Below are 14,828 nucleotides of genomic sequence, written 5' to 3'. Positions count from 1 at the left end.
GGCCACCAGGGAAGTCCCACACCGGTACATCTTTGAAGGCATCAGCACAGCACTTTCACCTTGTAAACTAAAAAAAAATGCAGGCAACCTAAAATTTGAGAGTTATGCTTTATTCAGGATTACTGGGAGAAATATCAACAACCTCAGATATGCAGATGATACCACCCTAATGGCAGGAAGTGAAGAGGAACTAAAGAGCCTCTTGATGAAGGTGAGAGAGGAGAGTGAAAAAGCTGGCTTAAAGCTCAACATTCAAAAAACAAAGATCATGCCATCATCACTTCATGGCAAATAGATGGGTAAAAAAATGAAAACAGCGACAGGCTTCATTTTCTTGGGCTCCAAAATCACTGCAGATGGTGACTGCAGCCATGAAATTAAAAGATGCTTGCTCCTTGGAAGAAAAGCTATGACCAACCTAGACAGTGTATTAAAAAGCAGAGACATCACTTTGCCAACAAAAGTCTGTCTAGTCAAAGCTGTGGTTTTTCCAGGAGTCACGCACGGATGTGAGAGTTGGACCATAAAGAAGGCTAAGCGCCAAAAAATTGATGCTTTTCAACTGTGGTGTCAGAGAAGGCTCTTGAGAGTCCCTTGGACTGCAAGGAGATCAAACCAGTCAATCCTTTAGAAATCAACCCTGAATATTCATTGGAAGGACTGATGCTGAAATTGAAGCTCCAATACTTTGGCCACCTGATGCGAAGACCTCACTGGAAAAGACCCTGATGCTGGGAAAGACTGGGGGCAGGAGAAGGGGATGACAGAGGATGAGATGGTTGGATGGCATCACCGACTCAATGGACGTGAGTGGAGCACCCTATCCTTTGTCACATGACAGAGGCATGAAGAAATGAGCTCCTGCATGGAGACCAAAACATGATATTCTGCTTCCCTGTTTTCACATGCCCTTCCCTCTCACAGTCAGCCACTAAGGCTGCAGCACTGGGCCGTGTGCTTTGCACGGAACTGACCCACCCACGCAGACTCTTACCTTTCCTTGAACCAAAGGCTGGACTCAAGTCTCACACCACAAAAACATCTGAGAGCCCTCTTGCATAACCCTGGTTTCACCCTGGAATTGCCTGGAAAATGTGATGAAAACCAATTTATTTTCATTCTCTATAAACTATGTCGCTCACAGGAAATTAGGTTATACATCTCAAATACAACATTGTGTGTCAACTACGGTTTTTTTTCAGACTTTAAACTTTTTATTTTGTATTGCTGCTGCTGCTGCTAAGTCACTTCAGTCATGTCCAACTCTGTGCGACCCCACAGACCGCAGCCCACTAGGCTCCCTCATCCCTGGGATTCTCCAGGCAAGAACACTGGAGTGGGTTGCCATTTCCTTGTCCAATGCATGAAAGTGAAAACTGAAAGTGAAGTTGCTCAGTTGTGTCTGACTCTTAGCGACCCCATGGACTGCAACCCACCAGACTCCTCCGTCCATGGGACTTTCCAGGCAGAGTACTGGAGTGGGGAGCCATTGCCTTCTCCGTTATGTAGTATTGGGATATAGCCAATTAACAATGTTGCAATAGTTCCAGGTGAACAGCCAAGGGACTCAGCCACACATATACATGTATCCATTCTCTCCTAGACGTCCATCCCACCTGGGGTGGCACATAACAGTAAGTAGAGTTCCACGTGCTGTACAACAGGTCTTTGTTGGTTATCCATTTTCAACTACATATCCGGATCAATACACAGAATGTGTGAAGGAGGTCACAGGTGATAGTATTTAAAACTCACTTGTCATCTCTGTGGCAAGCCTAGAGTGAAAAGCACGTCTTTAAATCTTGCCCCTCAAACTTTAACATGCATACAAAGCATTCCAGCACACAAGGAAGAAGCTATGAGTCTGCAGCTTTGGTGTGGGGCCCGTGAACTGGCATCTTTAACAAGCTTCTTCCTTGTGCAGATGCTGCTCCCCTAGGACCACTTTTAACAGCACTAGAGAAAGCAGACAGGCCACACCTCAGCTCCTTCCACCAAACACCTAATCGCACGACACCTACTGTTGGTTCCATTAAAGACCACCATCCTGTCCTGAAGGATCCCATGTCTGGCTAGCACCGTAAGGTTTATGGAACAAAGACTGTAACATTTGAGTCTCTATTTGGAAAATGATGCACATAGTCATTAACCCTATGACTACTGAGCCTCTACCGTGCGTTCACAAGAAGTCAAGGCAGGTATGTCTTTTTTTAAATTATGTTTGGCTCTGCAGGCCCTTCGTTGTTGCATGGGCTTTCCACAGCTGTGGTGTGCGGGGCTACTCTTCTCTGTGCGGCGTGGGCCCCTCACGGAGGTGCCTCCTTTCTTGTGGACAGACTCGAGGGCCGTGGGCTTTCCACAGCTGTGGGGCACGGGCCCCTCACAGAGGTGGCTTCCCTTCTTGTGGCGCACAGACTCGAGGGTCCACGGGCTTCAGTAGTCGTGGGACACAGGCTCAGTACTTGCAGGCTGCAGGCTCTAGAGCGTGGGCTCAGCAGCTGTGGCACCTGGGCTGAGTTGCACTGAGGTATATGGAATCTCCCCGGACCAGGGATTGAACCCATGTCCCCTGCAGTTAACAGGCGGGTTCGCATCCACTGTGCCACCAGGGAAGTCCAAGGCAGGTTTTTTTCTGCCTCTGGAGAAACAATCCATAGTCAGACTGTGAGGCCACCCAACCAGGCTGGAAGGGCCCCCAGTGCGTGCGGAAGGCCCATCCCTGCTCCCTTGTGGAGGGCAGGCACTTTGGGCCAGGGATTTAGAAGTGCGCCCTAAACAACCTGTCTCCTCGGGGCGCATCCTTGGGTTCCTTCAAGCTCATCACCTAGCCCTGAGGTCTCGCCCTGGACCCGCAGGTTGAGTTCGCCAGTGCTCTGGCGCCCTCCGGTGGACACCCGCTGTAACAACAACCCTCAGCCCTTCGGCCTGCCTCCATCCCTTTCCCCTGGCAACTGCACAGTCTATCACAATCTTACCTTAAGATTTAATTTTTTATTCAGAAACACTGGACTAGACCAAAGGTCACTTGAAATAGACTATTTCTAATCACAGGCAGAAAAACTAAGTGACACGAGACAAAATGTACTTTTATGGTGGTTGAAGAGATGCGCTGTGCTGTTAGTCGCTCAGTCGTGTCTGACCCCATGGCCGTAGCCCGCCAGGCTCCTCGGTATATGGGGATTCTCCAGGCAAGAATACTGGAGTGGGTCATCACGCCCTCCTCCAGGGATCTTCCCAAACCAGGGACTGCTGAAGAGATGGGGTGAGTACAATTACTTCAGCGATTAGCTCAACTCTCACTTTGATGGCGGGACACGGACCTGTGTTCATACTTTCCTAACGTTCCAGAAAGAAATATTTATAATAAGATCAATTTACATTGGAATCGCAGCTTTCCCTCTTTAAGACCTAGTGACTTTCCGTGGGTTTATTCTCCCCTCAAGCACTGTTTTTGCAGAAGCACTAGTCACTCAGTCATGCCAGACTCTGCAACATCTCCTCTGTCCATGGAATTCTCCAAGAAAGAAGAATACTGGAGCGGGTAGCCATTCCCTTCTCCAGGGGATCTTCCCAAACCAAGGCTCAAACCCGAGTCTCCTGCACTGAGGCAGATTCTTTACCGTCTGAGCCAACAAGGAAGCCATTTTGCGAAATGGAGATAAGAAAATCCCCTTGCATAACTTTTAGAGTTGAATGAGATAAAATGTGAAGGATGGCATTGATCAATAGAACTTAATGAAAATCTACACCCTTTCCTTTTTCTCCTTTCTCCAAGCAGGTGTTCATTCTTTGCAAACTTCATACTCTCTTTTCTCTCCAGGGACATCACAATTCCTGATACACAAGAAACAAAAAGTATTTGTGGACTGATTCAGCCATTATTCCAGCTGAGACATTCATCAGCTTCTATCCACGCTGGTGAAACAGCCTCTATTCTCCTCTGTGCTGTCTCTTTTAACTGCGGTCTCCTCTACGAAGATGCTAGTTGCCTGGGTGTGGAATATTACTAGATTTTATTCCCTAATATTATCTTGTAGTTATTACTCTCCTGTTGGCTTGTCCCATTTCTTTGTACCCTCCCATCTCAGTACAATGATTTAACAAATAATTAGATAAATAATCTTTTGATTAACATACTATTTAGTCATAATAGATCTCACAGAAAATGCCAGTCTTTAGGTGCAGTTGATCAATGTTTTATCTATGTTCTTTCAAGAGGTAAACATCATAGTTTCTTAAAATGCATATGAAAAACAGAACATTCACTTTCTTGATCGCTTCACCAAAGTTTAGAATTTTTTGCTAAAATTTTTTGCTAAAACTACAAGGCCAGGAAGTGGAATGACAAAGAAATATACAATGTCACAGTCATGTTTTCATCTCTTCTGGATGACAATAAATCACAGTTTGGTATTATTAATGTATATTGAATTTTATGCAGCTTACTTTACAGGCAAAAACTGTGAACATAACTCCTTTTCAATAGACACAAAATCTAACAGTAAACTACCCAAAGGGGTGGAAAATTTATATTGCTTCTTTTAACAGATGTAGTAATAAAACTATGACTTATGAGAACAAGAGTACAGGGAGAAATTAAAAGACATAAAACACTGGGAACCAATGAAAACAACACTAAATATAGTCAAAAAAATAGAAAACATATCAACTTTATACCTCTGCAATTAAATAAATATTTATATATGTAGGGAATAAATACTTCAGCAGAAAACTGTTAATTAAAAAGAATAATGTTTCATAGAACAAATACACAGCAACAGTGCATCTAAGATACACAGATAAGCATTTTAAATCAGGCTAAGAGGTCTTGTCCAAACACACAGAAATAATTTTGCCATCTAAAAGCATGAGGGTGGTTGACTAAGATTTGACTCAGGTAGGATCTACAGGAAACTTTCTCCTGATGTCTACTTTATCAAATTCAAGTCATTAAGGTATTTATTTCAGAAGTAGATCTCATTCCATAAAGAATTATTTAGAGAATTTCATTGTTTCTGCCTTTCATTAAGTCTGCTGCTGCTGCTGTTAAGTCGCTTCAGTCGTGTCCGACTCTGTGCGACCCCATAGATGGGAGCCCACCAGGCTCCCCTGTCTCTGGGATTCTCCAGGCAAGAACACTGGAGTGGGGTTCCATTTCCTTATTAAGTTTAGGTATCAGTATATCTGCAGTCCTAGGGATAGAAACATAAAACATGTTGATATCCTATGGTTTGGGGCAGCTATTAATGTTTTTCTGTTTGTTTAAGAAGAACCGATTTATTTTCAAACTAATATGAAATCAAATAACTTTGTCTTGTTTCTATGTCTTTTATAAAGTTGATTAAGGACAATGGAATGCACAGTTACATTGCAAGACTAGATATGACCATTAAGAATGACAAAATCATTAGTGTAAGATTGATTCTTTTTAAAAATTTTGTAGTAATAAAAAGAGACAGTGGTGGACAGGGGAGCCCGGCGTGCTGTAGTCCACAGGGTTACAAAGAGCTAGACAGTCCACAGGGTTACAAAGAGCTGGACAGTCCACAGGGTTACAAAGAGCTGGACATGACTTAGCGACTGAACAAGAAGAAGAAATACATTGTAGGGCATGTATTACCATCCTTGTAAAAGCTGTGAGAAACTATGAATGAGTAAATCTACATTTGTTAGCTAATGGTATGATACAACCACACACTTATCAAAATAAAAATGAAGTCCATATACATACAAAATCTAGTCTTTATCATTAGCATCAAGAGAAACTATAGACCCCAAACGAAGTCCTGATGGTAACACTCTTAAAACAATAACATTTTAAGTGCTATTACAAACCCATTTGATATTCACTTTAATTGCCACAATGCTGATAAATATACTTTGTATTGAAACACATGTCACAAGTACTACCATAGCAGTTTCAAGAACAAGTAAATGGATGTTTAAAATTGCATGTTACCAGGAAAGAGGGGGAGAAAAGCAATCACAGCAAACATTAGCTCCTTAAAACAGCAAATTAAAGATTTATATTAAATCATGTTCCGTCCCACTTAGATACAGGGATCAAACCCAGGTCTCCTGCATTGCTGGCAGATTCTTTACCATCTAAGCCACCAGGAAAGCCCCATGACACATACAGAATACAATAATACAGGAAAACTTGATGTATCAACCACGCCTTGTGGTCTAAGCTGGTTTCTACTGATTAATTAGCCTGGAAAGAAGAATTGGGATGTGAAAAATGACTCAGAAGGGGAGGCTGAAATTCACTGCACAATAGTTAGTTTCTGAAAAGGATTTTAAAAATACCGCTACGCCACTATATTTTAGCTGAAGGGACAGGTAGTTACATATGCCATTTTATTTCAATTGGTCAGACAAGTTCTACTGTTCCCTTTAACCTTGTCCTACATGCAAGACTGCCACCTTAAAATCCAACATGAGAGACCTCACGCCGTGAACCCAAGATGGCATTTTTCAGTGTATGGGTCACAGAATGATCCCTGGATATTTGTTAAAAGCAAACATTCCTGTGCCTCAACCAGGTTCTACCAAGTCAGAATCACAGCAATGAGCATTGTGACAAGCAACATGCAAATTCTGACATTCACACTTGCTTAAAATCAACTGCCCGGGGAATTCTCTGCTTATCCAGTGGTTAAGAATCCTCCTTTCAATGCAGGGGACTTGAGTTCGACCCCTGGTCAGGAACTCAGATCTCACACGCCACAGAGCAGCTAAGCCCGAGAGCCTCAACTGCGGAGCCCAAAGATCCCACATGACACAAGGGAGATGGCACAGGCTCGATGCAGACAAATAAACACTTAAACAAACAAACAAAGAGCTCTAAACTCTCTATTCTGTGTGCTATTTGTTTACCTGCAGACAGCTCTGGAATTCTTTCATCTGCCAAAGACATGAATTAGAAATGAATAACTCAAAGGGAATTACTTGAAGGTTCACAAGGAACTCTGATAAATTTTTGCCCAAAACAACTACCAGAAGCATAGACACACACACACACACACACTCACACACACACTCATACACACACACTCACACACACACTCACACACACACACAAGCATAGAAAATTGAAAACAAATCTATAGAAACAGTGGAATTTTTTACAATCATGCATTCTTAGCTTCCTTTCCCAGAAAACCAAGTGGTTGCATTTTACTTTCAGAGCTGCCTGCACTTTGCAGACTGGACTATTAGGGTAATTAACCACACCACTGGACTTTTTTTTTTTTTTTCCTGTATTCTTGCTACCTTTTCTTAATATCTTCTGCTTCTGTTAGGTCCATTCCATTGCTGTCCTTTATCGAGCCCATCTTTGCATGAAATGTTCCCTTGGTATCTCTCATTTTCTTGAAGACATCTCTAGTCTTTCCCGTTCTATTGTTTTCCTCTATTTCTTTGCATTGATCACGGAGGAAGGCTTTCTTATCTCTTCTTGCTATTCTTTGGAACTCTGCATTCAGATGGGTGTATCTTTCCTTTTCTCCTTTGCCTCTGGCTTCTCTTCTTTTCTAAGCTATTTGTAAGACCTCCTCAGACAACCATTTTGCCTTTTCGCATTTCTTTTCTTGGGGATGTCTTGATCACTGCCTCCTGTACAATGTCATGAACCTCCGCTCATAGTTCTTCAGGCACTTCTATCAGGTCTAATGCCTTGAATCTATTTGTCACTTCCACTGTATAATCATAAGGGATTTGATTTAGGTCATACCTGGTCTAGTGGTTTTCCCTATTTTCTTCAATTTAAGTCTGAATTTTGCAATAAGGAGTTCATGATCTGAGTCAGCTTCCAGTCTCATTTTTGCTGACTATAGACAGCTTCTCCATCTTTGGCTGCAAAGAATATAATCAATCTCATTTTGGTATTGACCATCTGGTGATGTCCATGTGTAGAGTCTTCTCTTGTGTTGCTGGAAGAGGGTGTTTGCTATGACCAGTGTGTTCTCTTTGTAAAACTCTGTTAGCCTTTGCCCTGCTTCATTTTGTACTCCAAGGCCAAATTTTCCTGTTACTGCAGGTATCTTGACTTCCTATTTTTGCATTCCAGTCCCCTATGATGAAAAGGACATCACTATGAACAAAGCTGGTGGAGGTGACAGAATTCCAGTTGAGCTATTTCAAATCCTAAAAGATGATGCTATTAAAGTGCTGCACTCAATATGCCAGCACATTTGGAAAACTCAGCAGTGGCCACAGAACCGAAAAGGTCAGTTTTCATTTCAATTCCAAAGAAAGGCAAAGCCGAAGAATGTTCAAACTACCACACAATTGCACTCAACTCAAACGCTAGCAAAGTAATGCTCAAAATTCTCCAAGCCAGACTTCAACAGTACATGAACCATGAACTTCCAGATGTTCAAGTTGGATTTAGAAAAGGCAGAGGAACCAGAGATCAAATTGCCAACATCTGCTGGATCATTGAAAAAGCAAGAGAGTTTCAGAAAAACATCTACTTCTGCTTTATTGACTATGCCAAAGCCTTTGACTGTGTGGATCACAACAAACTGTGGAAAATTCTTCAAGAGATGGGAATATCAGACCACCTTACCTGCCTCCTGAGAAATCTGAATGCAGGTCAAGAAGCAACAGTTAAAACTGGACATGGAACAACAGGCCGGTTCCAAATCGGGAAAGGAGTACATCAAGGCTGTATATTGTCACCCTGCTTATTTAACTTCTATGCAGAGTACATCATGCAACACGCCAGGCTGGATGAAGCACAAGCTGGAATCAAGATTGCCAGGAGAAATGTCAATAACTTCAGATATGCAGATAACACCACCCTTATGGCAGAAAGAGAAGAACTGAAGAGCCTCTTGGTGAAAGCGAAAGAGGAGAGTGGAGAAGTTGGCTTAAATCTCAACATTCAGAAAACTAAGATCATGGCATTCGGTCCCATCATTTCATGGCAAATAGATGGGGAAACAATGAAAACACTGAGAGACTTTATTTTTTGGGACTCCAAAATCACTGCAGATGGTGACAGCAGCCATGAAATTAAAAGACTCTTGCTCCTTGGAAGAAAAGCTATGACCAACCTAGAGAGCATACTAAGAAGCAGAGACATTACTTTACAGACAAACATCCATCTAGTCAAAGCTATGGTTTTTCCAGTAGTCATATATGGATGTGAGAGCTGGATTATAAAGAAAGCTGAGCACTGAAGAATTGATGCTTTTGAACTGTGGTGTTGGAGAAGACTCTTGAGAGTCCCTTGGACTGCAAGGAGATCCAACCAGTCCATCCTGAAGGAGATCAGCCCTGGGATTTCTTTGGAGGGAATGATGCTAAAGCTGAAACTCCAGTACTTTGGCCACCTCATGCAAAGAGTTGACTCACTGGAAAAGACTCTGATGCTGGGAGGGATTGGGGGCAGGAGGAGAAGGGGACGACAGAGAATGAGATGGCTGGATGGCATCACTCACTCGATGGACGTGAGTCTGAGTGAACTCTGGGAATTGGTGATGGACAGGGAGGCCTGGCGTGCTGCGATTCATGGGGTCGCAAAGAGTTGGACATGATTGAGCAACTGAACTGAACTGAAGGAGGATTATCCTGGAGAAGGAAATGGCAACTCACTCCAGTATCCTTGCCTGGAGAATGCCACAGACAGAGGGCTACAGTCCACAGGGTTGTGAAGAGTCGGACACAACTGAGTGACTGAACACAGCAGGGAGGACATCCATGGCTGCTAACACAGCCACACGTGAACTGAGAAGCCTGAGAGCGGAGGGCCACACACAGCACTACGGTGAAACGGACACAAACCAGACATGAACTTCATCAAGCGTCCCCACCTGGCAACTTCTAGAAAACAGAGGAAAGGGGAACATGTTAAATGGCACCACAGGGAAATAATCAGCAAAATCCACATTGTGGAAAACCATATACATCATACAATCTAGTTTTTCAACAGGTAAGCAATAAATTACAAAGGGAAGACACACACACACGGAACTCTATATTAAAAGAGATGACTTGAACTTGCCTTTCATGCGGTCTTCCTATTTCAGGAAGGCTTCCCAGGTGGCATAGCGATAAAGAACCTGCCTGCCAATGGAGGAGACGCAGGGTCGACCCCTGGGTCGGGAAGATCCCCTGGAAGGAGATGGCAACCCACTCCAGTACTCTTGCCTGGAAAATCCCATGGACAGAGAAGCTCCGAGGGCTACAGGCCAAGGGGTCGGAAAGAGTCAGCCGTGACTGAGCACAACACACATTTCAGGAAAACACCAGCTTCATTCCTCTAGTTCTCAAGACAAAAGCTATGGAAACGCCTTTAACTCTTTCCTTTCCTCCAACTCAGCAAGCATCCAGTCAGTAACTCTGAGTACCCCTCACGCGACCCTTCACCGATGCTCTGGTCAAATCCCCCAGCCTCCCTTGCCTGCTTCCCACAGGAACCTCAAACAAGCCCCTTCTTTCCACCCTCATACCCTGATGCCTACCATGAACACAGGAGCCGGGCTGGGCCTTCTCAGATACACCATTCAAGGTCTTCACGTGGCATCAGGCCTTGTCCACAATTCAAGCAGCCGAAGGCCCTCTAAGTCTGGGCTCCTCCTCGCCGCCCTGCTAATCTCCCCGTTGCTTCTTGGACTCTGACCACACTGACCTCCCAGCGTTCCTCAAGCAGATCAGGTGGCCCCTCCTTGGAGACTCACACTCGCTCGCTCTTGAGTCTAGAGTCTTCTTTCCTCTGGTCTCCTCACCCCTCCTTCCCCTGCAGATTTGAGTTCCGGAGCCAACCCTTTGCCGAGTCCCACCTACACCACAGCTGCTCTCAATCTATCGGCCCAGCTCTGCACGTGTAAATTATTTCTTAATATCAGTCTCCCCTCCTTAGAAGGGAAGAAAGCAGGGATTGTTTTTAATGCGATATATGCACAGTGCTTAGAACGGTAACTGGCTCATAGTAGGGCTTCAAAAACAGTAGCTGAATAGAAGCATGAAGTAATAAAAATAAATAGCATACAAACACCGGATCTAGGACCCTCTTATAATCACTTTGGTTCAAGCTCTGCTGAGTCTATCCTGACAGACTCTGGACAGGGCCCTTCCTTCCTCAGAGCCAGAATTTCCCTTCATCTCTTACAACATGCCTCTCTATCAGAATATCCTGCAGCTCGCTGTTCTTAAATCCATGAAACCAAGTTCAGTTATGGTGCCCCCGTATTTTCCATATGATAGTGAGTTTCCCAGTTTTATCTTTGGCCTGATCAGAACTGCCTTTCGTTAGCTCCTCTGATACAGCAAGAAAAGCCTCAATATATTGTGGTAATTCAGACATGATTCTGAAGACAAACTGATGGTTATTTACATCCAGGCCAGCAGAATAACCTTTACCTAAGGAAAAGTTCATGAAATGAATTAGGCTGGATTAGGTAATCCATAAATCTGCCTCTGTAATAGGTCTGTTTCTTTTACTTTCGCCTTTGTTCTCTATTGCTTTTGCGACAAGTTAATCATTAAAGAGATGTTGCCTATAGCTTAAAATATATGCAGCGGCTCCTCTCTGGGAACCCTTCCCCCGATGTGCCTGAAGATTAAACTACAATACCTTTATTCAGTTCACCTGGGAATGGCTGACAGCAAGAAGAATTTAACACACTCCCTCCCGGTGTCAGGCCTAAACCAGGGCATCTTTGCAACCACTTTCACTGGTCTTCTTACTTCGGCTCCTCAGCCCGCTTTTTCTTTGTTCTATAATAAATAAAAAAAATAAACAAATGCAGACCCCAGTAAGATGCTTCTCTACAACCCTTGTCTGCCATCTGCTCGGACTCCTGGCTTTCTGTTTGTTTGTTTTTTAAATACTGTTATTTAGTTATTTTTGGCTGTGCTGGGTCTCCGTTGCTGCTCGGCCTCTTCCCTAACTGCGGCAGGCAGGGGCTACTCTCTAGGCGGTGCTCGGGCTTCTCGTCGCAGTGGTCTCTCTTGTGGAGCACGGGCTCTGGGGCGTGGGCTTCAGTTGCGGCTCCCAGGCTCTAGGGCACAGGCTCAATAACTATGTCACACAGGCTTAGCTGCTGCGTGGCATGTGGGATCTTCCCGGACCAGGAATCAAATCCATGTCTACAAGAGGCAAAGCGATAGATAAGAAGTGATTTACTACAATAGGATGCTTGTGAGGCTTACAGACAGGCGGGTGAGAGGAGGAGTTTCCTTGTCCCTACATGTCAAGCCAGGACTGTCATTGCGCAATGGAAATGAGTGAAAAGGCAGCGGCACATGACCGAAACGGTGAATCGTCTCACGTTTTAGTATATCACCTTTCCCTTATATGTTTGTTTTTAGTGTGCGCAGAGGAATCATTAATTTACTGAGCTCACGGGGCCGGATGTGGGTCTCATGCCACAATTGTCTGATTGTTTTCGGGCATGTCTCATGCTGATGGTGCACAGTTTTGTTGCTGAACAAGCCTGCTTTCTTTAGTGATCAGTAACTTACAGGGGTCTCCCGTACTTTTTTCTTTACTAGAATCCCCTAGTGGAATCAACTATTTATTAATAATTACCTGGACTTCCCAAGTGGCGCTAGTGGTAAAGAACTCGCCTGCCAATGCAGGAGATGTAAGATACATGTGTTCAATCCTGGGTTGGGAACATCTCCTGGAGAAGGAAAAGGCAACCCACTCTGGTATTCTTGCCTGGGAAACTCCACAGACAGAGAAGCCTGGCGGGTTACAGTCCATGGGGTCGCAAGGTGTCGGACGCGACTGAGTACGCGCACGAACGATGACAAAACAATGACCTCATCCCTTACTCTGTCCCTATCACTTCCTGCCTGCCTGCCTTCCTCCCTTCCTTTCTCTCTCTTTCTAAAAACAAATACTTCAGTCTTGTCCTATAGCAGTGTTCCAGACCTTTCTTTCTTGAACTCATGATGGAAGTGCATTCTATCCTGACCCTCCTTTAAAGTATCATAACCCCCTTTTTAATACACACAACATAATGTTAAGAAAGGCAAACATTAAGCAAGGGGAAAAAATGGTTACTATTATGGTCTCTGTCAATAACTTTAAAAACACTAACCAATTTTTTACTATTGATGAATATTTAGGTCCCGGTTTCTTCTTGGCCCTAAACTCTAGTTCCAACAATCTCACCACACACAGTACAGCATCAAAACCCTGTGCATTGTCTCTTTGTATCTGTTTTATAGCTGTTCATTCATTCATTCAACAAATATTACTGTGTACCTACTATATGACTGATACAGATCTAGGCTCCAGGGAAACCACAGCAAAAAAAAAAAAAATCATAAATTTTTGCAACGTATATCCTTACATTCTAGTGCGGAAAATTAAACAAGAGAACGGATAACAAGCAAAATTAAAATAAAATGTGTATTTAGAAAGTGATAATGGTGAGAAGAAAAACTAAATGAGGGAAAGTGAAAGTGAAGTCACTCAGTCATGTCTGACTCTTTGCGACCCCATGGACTGTAGCCCATCAGGCTCCTCTGTCCATGGGATTCTCCAGGCAAGAATACTGGAGTGGGTTGCCATTTCCTTCGGGAAGACCTAATTCCCTGACCAGGGATCAAGGCTGGGTCCCAAAAGTGAAAGCACCAAGTCCTAACCACTGGACCACTAGGGAATTCCCTGTATTTTCAAACATAGAGGAAACCATAAAGGCCCTGAGCAAGTGACATTTGAATAAATAAGATGGTTATCCAGCAAGCCATGTGGATGTCGGGGGAAAGTAACCCAGAGAGAAGAAATGCAAATATTCTAAATCTGGAATACTCCAGTTATCACTTGGGTACATAAGGAGGCCAGTGAGTGAGGAAGGAGAGAGGAGCAGAAGCTGAAGGCAGAGATATGATGGAGATTAATGGGACATGACCTCACAGTGAGCTGGAAATCCACTGGCATCAGAAGGTTTGGAGCAAGTTCGTTTGCTTTTACTGATTCTTTGACATACGATTTTTTGCTTCAGTCAAATTATACTTCAGATGGGTTTGAAAACTAACGTGTGTGTGCATATATATACACACATACATATTTTATATGTATCTTCATAGAGATCTAAAACTTTTTAAAGTGTCATGGCATTCTAAAAGGTAATATATAAGCTCTATGTCAATAACATAAAACAATTACTATTGATGCATCTTGAAAATGATTGTGTGTGTGTGTTTCTGTTTCCCAAGAAAGAAAGAAGAAAGTAAAGTCACTCAGTCATGTCTGACTCTTTGCAACCCCATGGACTATAGCCTACCAGGCTCCTCCATCCATGGGATTTTCCAGGCAAGAATACTGGAGTGGGTTGCCATTTAGGGATCAAACCCATGGCCCCTGCATTGGTGCATTCAAAGTGTGGAGTCTTAACCACTGGACCACCGAGGAAGCCCCAAGACACCAAAAATTAATATCCCCCTTTAAAACAAGACTGTTACCATGTAGGTACATCTTCAATAAATTTGTAATCTATTAAAATGCCATTCTATAGGAATACTAAAAAGGAAGCCTTGATGATGCACTGACTACTTTTGGACACTTTTTTCTTTCCTTTATTATGCTTCCATGAAGGGGAGAGTGATGGATTTAGGGGGCTGGTTTAATATCAGTATATGGGAGTCAAGTGATATAAGGGTGCTGACTGAATCAATGGGGTCCCTGATTTGTGGTGACTGACTTAACAATAGGAGTTATGTGACCCACAGGGCCAGCTGGATCAGCGGGAGGGCCCCCCATCTTACAGGGGACAGCAGCCTTGCAGGTGGGAGAAGGTGGTGGACTAGGGAAGCTGGTAATACACAGGCTTGGGTTCTCTCAGCTATTTGAGCTCCCTAGGTCT

This window comes from Bos mutus, chromosome 22 (assembly GCF_027580195.1).
Source record: "Bos mutus isolate GX-2022 chromosome 22, NWIPB_WYAK_1.1, whole genome shotgun sequence".
NCBI lineage: Eukaryota > Metazoa > Chordata > Mammalia > Artiodactyla > Bovidae > Bos > Bos mutus.
This window is presented reverse-complemented; position numbering follows the sequence as displayed.